Raw genomic sequence first — 6,000 nt, forward strand, 5'->3', positions numbered from 1 at the left:
GAAACTGATGTCAGTATAACTGTACAATGTCTTTTGATAGTCTTAACTATTACAAACCTTAAAATATGTTCATGATGTTATCTCAGATATTTTGTTTGGAAATGGCTCTATTTATAACCATGAATTGCTCAAGCTATATTAATAAATAAATGATATTTATACTCGGTGATATTTATACTTGGGAGTTTCCTAGTCAGATTTGCTTGAAAAAGCATTTTGAACTTCTTTTTTCTGAAGACTTGAGCCTGAGGATTAATTAATGTTTATATAGCACTTTGTAAAAGCAAAGTCGTAAGTGCCAAGAATTATTATTATTTAATCTTTAAAAAGTCAGATCAATGAAAGGCAAAGCTGTCACGGTACTGTTTTTAAAAATAACAGAAATGCTGAAAATCCTTCCCCCCTCAGTACTTAAATATGTCCCACTATAGTTTCATTTTAGAATCATAGAATCAGTAAGGTTGGAAGGGACCTCTGGAGATCATCTAGTCCAACCTCCCTGCTCAGCAGGGTAGTCTTACTTTCATATAGACATGCAAAGACTTTTTTTCAGTTAAGTGGGTTAATGTCCATGTATGTTTAAGTATGTGGGAAAATTACATAAAACCTTGGGAACTTTTTACATAGTAAAAGATTTGCTAAATATTGCAAATATTTACAACTGGAAGTCCTACTGATTGCTGTAATGTATCTGATCTGTTACTCCTGTGAGCAGCTTTACTCATTTGTGTGACTGTAGGATCAGATCCTTACAGTGATAGTTTAATTGTTTTTGACTCAAAGCACAACATAGCTTGACTCCTGATGACATCTAAAAGAATCTTTACACTACTTTTTTAAACTTGCTTCTCTTTCCACTTCACAGCAAATAGAGGTATGGTTTAGAAACAATTTTCCTCAGAAAATAAATATGCATGTTAGAAAACTAGCAACAAGAAGGAGAGGATTAGAAGGATGGGGAAGCTGATTGGTGAAGTATAGATTTTGCTAACAGAATTAAAAATAAAATAATCTTTTCCAGGTTACAGAAACCTTCCTTAGTACATCACTGTCATTTAAGGAAAAATATTAAATTTTGGTTTGTCTATGCCTTGAACAATCTTCTTCCTTGACAGACAGCTATACACACGTTATTCATGCAGTGCTAATTATTTTCCTTATAATGTAATTGATTTGTTAAGTCAGAATATGAATTAATTGGTGGTATAGAAACGTAAATGATACTAAGTCAGGCCTAGTTAATCTGAGTCTGGCATATTATCTCTTGATATTCAGTAAATTTTAAACTTATATATACAAATATATTTTTAATTAGAATGAAACAAAGTTTCCAGCCTGACTAATGAAAATTGACTGCATTTGTCTGGAAGTGCTGATAGCTTAATCTTTTTCAGATATAAGCAGACTGTTGCAATTTGATTTTGCATGTTACAATACAGTATACTGAAGTATACTTGGGAGTTCTGTGTACTGATAAACTTTCTAGAGAATAGTTTTTCTAGTAATCTTTAATAGCTATCAGTTATGCTGACTTTCAGCTGCATTTTGTTAATAAACAGATATACTTAAAATTTACATGCACACAAATTTATATTTGTATTACAGAATAGATTTTTAAAGTTGATATTTCTAAAGAAATCATCACCCACCATTAAGATACGATTTTCAAAGAGCTCAGTGTCTGAAATGCTGAGCTTCTTTGTAAATCTGGCCCCAATTATGGGTTTTAAGCTCTTCTGAATATCTAAATTATATTTAAATACCTACAAAGCAGGCTTCAGTCTTTTAAGAGTCTGGCTCCAACAGCAGGCACAGAACACTCACAGGTTTGGCCCAAATTCATCCTAAAATTTAGCCCTTTTAAAATAGACCGCAAATGTGTAGTGAATAATCTCAACTCTTCCAATGACTCTTCCTTTATAATCAATCTCCAGAGCAGATGTCTTTGATTTTCTTAAACACAGTATGTGTTCATAAACATGGATTTGAGGAAAAGAATATAAAATATTGGAAGTGGAAATTGTTTCACTGAAATAGGAGCAGAACTTCCATGGAGTTCAGTAAAACCAGGTGTTGGCACTATATAAGCTTAAGGTTTCTTTAAGATCTTTATTAAAATGCCCTAAAGGAAAGTTCTATCATCAGGTTAAAATTTTTTAAAATTAAAGCTTTCTTTTCATATTTGATAGTTGAACTATCATCTCCTTAATGTTGAAATAAAAACTTTTCTCTTTTGTATAGAAGGATGTTATATTTATAAACTTAGTTCAAATAACTTGTGGCAGAGAAGACTCATTATCTCAAGTATGCAACTATTAAGGTTAAAAGTGTTGCTTGAAGAAGGCAGTGTTTAATAAATGCACTGAAAGCAAATAAAGTATATGCTCTATGTAGCAAATACGACTGATCTTTTCTTAGACAATAAATGTTCCTCTAAATCCTGTGATAATTGTATTAAAACATGACTTTACAAAACTATAGACAGTTGGAATGAGCAGTGCACACCAAAATATTATATACCCCCAAAATACTGCTTGCTTTCAATTATCTGTATACTCTATATAGCCTGTTCTCAAAATAGTTCTGCATAACAGTTGCAAATAAAAATGCTGTACAGTTAAAATTCTTATATAATCTTTCAAACTGTGCACACAGTGATGGGTACTTTTACTGTTTATGAGAAGCTTTGTAATTAATTTAAATCTTGCAATACACAACTGCAAAAAATCCAAAATCCAGTACCTGTTATCTGATGAAGTTTTCCAATGCCCAGGCTTTCTGCAACTTAATTTCACACTGCCAGAGCTTCTGTGTTAAATGCTTTTAGCTCCTAAAAAAAAAAAAAAAAAAAAAAAAAAAAAAAAAAAAAAGTATGTCAGCACAAGCCCAGACGAAACTCCAAATCCGGGAAAATAAAATTAACCATGCAGATCAAAGGCAGACGAGCACTGAGACCAAATGCCTGTAATCTGATCAGTGATCAGTTGCCATACATCAAAGGCTGTGCTTTGGAGAGGAAAAAGAGCTCCTTTTCCAGCAGGTACTTGCACTCTTAAATTCTGCCTTTCAGTGCTCTAGTTCTTTTGTTAAAAATCGATCACTAACTTTTTTTTCCCTTTCCTTTCTTGTGCAGGGAGAATGCACATGATTCTTAAATGCTTAGAGTTGAGTGGCTGGATCTGTAGCTTTTGAGTTCCCAAGCTGTGTTGTGGATTGTGTGTTGGAAGCGTTCCCCAGTGCCAGCGGGTTCCGCTTTATCCCTTTCATCTCACTGAGCTGCAGATCCCATGACATCATTCAATGCTGTGGGACTGGTTAGAGAGCTAGAATACAGCCTGTGGGGGAACACAGCTACAGAGCAACAAGAGTTTGCATGATTTCTAATCAGGTTAGTCCATTGTAACAAACCCAAGGCTCACTTCAAAGTTTCCATTATATTACGGTTGCCTCCTAAGAAGGGAGAATAATGTACCTATAAAGCTTTCTTGCTACAAAAAGATGCTTTATAATTTTGTCTGCAACAGGAAGTTACAATTTTCTGTGAAGTTCTGGAAGTCAGACATGCAGGTCAGTTATGTTAGGCAGCTGTAACAAATGACAAAAACCTACTTTTGCTCGTCTCTTTTTTGAGGTCTGGAGCAGAGAAAAGGGTATATTTTGTACAGGGAGCTGGCAATTTTGCAATGTTGAAAACAAGCACAGTAGAGCATACTCTTAGTTTTCAGTTCATGTCCTCCCTGCTATTTACTGTGTGTCCTTTTACAGATCATTTTATCTGGGCCTGATTCATCTGTGGCTCATAATTCCTTTATGTAAATGAGCCATAAAGCTGCCATAAGTAACCCTCAGAAGCCTTTTAGTATAAGGGTATTGCCAAGCTGGGATGGATTCAAAGTGGTCGCATTATCCTGTCAGCAGAGTGAGGCTTTGGGGGAATAAAAGGATATTGACAGACGTTTGCTGTGTTGCTGCAGTTTATAGCCCCAAGAATGGCTGAAGAGGTCCATGGAAAGCAGAACAATTCTCAGGACTGCTCTGACTTGTGCTATTTCAGTACAGAGAAAATGCAGGAGTAATGTACAACCAAATTTCGTTTTCCCTGACCACAAGGGGAAAAGGTTAGCCAAGGTTGTGGCATAGAGATTAATTCAGCCCTATGTACCTCAGCTGGCAGTAGGACATACAAATATCAGGCAGGATTGCTTTTAGGATAATCAGCCATACTGAAGATATCGCAGAAGCTCTCATAAGTGTATCCCTCTTTCTTTGGGTATACTACCCAAGCATGATAAAGGCGATATAAGCATGTCAACTGGTAGCCATTGGGGGATTCCTGCAAATATTTCCATACTGAGTAACCGAGAATTCATTAAAAGTAAATAGAGCAAATGTGCTAGTCACGGCTGCCTTGAGCATTAAAAACAAAAGTAAACAAGCAGCACGTAATGTGTATTGGGTAGTTCAGAGCAAGTGTCTTGCTGAGATTCCTCCTTGCGTGGGGCCCTGTGCGCAGGCTGGAAGCACCTCCCTCTTGCTGCTGGCCCCCTGGAAAAGCGAGTTTGTCCAACTCCTGCTTTCACAGCCTGTGCACTGCTGGGCCCTCGCCTGCAGCTCCCTGCCAGGCTGCGTTCCCCCACTGCCCTGTGCGCTCCCTCCGCCTGGGCCGTCCTTGTTTCAGTGGCTCCTTACGTGCTTTTGCTGCACTTGGTAGCTTAGGGAGCCTTCTACTGGCTGGACGATGTATGGTGGCTAGCACCAGGCCTCATAACGAGCACTGTGTATCACGGTGATAGTAATTAACATCTCCAAAAAGCTTTGAGAGCCTTTTAAGGGATGCTGAATAGTGTAATTGTGTTGTTAGTTGGATATAGTTTAAGTAGTGTTTTGGATTATCTATCCAGGTAGGCCTTTGGGGGATGTTCTGGTAATTGAGATGGAGGAGATGTGTTACAGGTACAAAGGAGTATCATACAGGAAATGAATTGACTTTCAGGAAGATATTACTGGAAAAATATGTCAACAAACCATAAATTTCTGTCTTTCTCTAATTATCACTTCCAACTATTATAAATAAAAGACATTTATTCAAACATTAATTTGTGCTCTTCTGACATACAACTTCTCCCTGCTCCCTGGGAGATTACTTGCTGACGGTCTATTTGTTGCTTTCATGGTAAAACTGGAAGTGCATAAGTTGAAATAAATTTTACAGGCAAAATAAATTTTACAGATTATCTGTTCAGAACTGAAATAACTGTTTTCTGTTCATTTTTAAAGGTGCTATCCTTTAAGAAGAATATCATTTGCAAAAAGCACCTTTTAGTTCTCTGTGCTTTAAGTAAAAGCAAATCCTAAAAGGCTGTTAGAGGTCTTTGATCTTTCTTTTGTACGTATCAAAAAGAGAAGTAAGGTTAATTATTACCAATTTAACCTCCTAGAGCTTAAGTATTGCATTTTGCATTTATAACACTATCTTTCACTGTGAAGCTCAGCAGCCTGAACAATCTGCCATTCCCTATTGTACTGCTGCCTCAAAGTTTGATCAAAGTGTGTAATAATAACAGCAGTCTGTATAATTCAGTATTTTTCCAAAGGCTGACAATCATCTTTTCTCTTTGCATAAAATGAAGATAACACATATGTATAGTGATTTGTATAAGTGATACAACAGGCTAGTGCCAGAGCTAGAAATAGGACATGTGTAACATAACACTCACTTACATGTTCTAATCATCAGCTCATGCTTCCCCTTGTAGTCACTAACCCAGCAAGCATCCAAGCACAAGTGGTCTGATTAAAATCCATTAGACTATTCAGTAGAGGTTTGATTCTAATCACTGAAATTACTGAGGTAGAAGCTGATCTGAAATTACTGAAATTGGGTATCCAACCTGTATTTATTTTTAAGTGTCTAAAAAGCTGCTCTAAAATAAGTGCCTTTTTCCTGTATGCGGCCAGAGAGAGAGCGAGCTGTCTCTGAAGTCCTGCAGAGGGAGATGC

The 6,000-nt window shown here is 36.6% G+C and overlaps 1 protein-coding gene across 1 annotated transcript in view; it reads right to left on the reverse strand.

Annotated features, from left to right (window-relative positions):
- TNFRSF19 (TNF receptor superfamily member 19) overlaps positions 1-3,191 on the reverse strand; it is a 65,371-nt gene extending 62,180 nt beyond the window's left edge. Inside the window, exons 1-2 of the mRNA XM_062577278.1 lie at positions 3,106-3,191; positions 2,743-2,830 (exon numbers count right to left, since the gene is read on the reverse strand). The gene's annotated coding sequence lies outside the window, so the exon portion shown is untranslated. The remainder of the gene's footprint in view (positions 1-2,742; positions 2,831-3,105) is intronic.
- Between the last annotated feature and the right edge of the window lie 2,809 nt (positions 3,192-6,000).

This window comes from Rhea pennata, chromosome 1, assembly GCF_028389875.1.
Source record: "Rhea pennata isolate bPtePen1 chromosome 1, bPtePen1.pri, whole genome shotgun sequence".
NCBI lineage: Eukaryota > Metazoa > Chordata > Aves > Rheiformes > Rheidae > Rhea > Rhea pennata.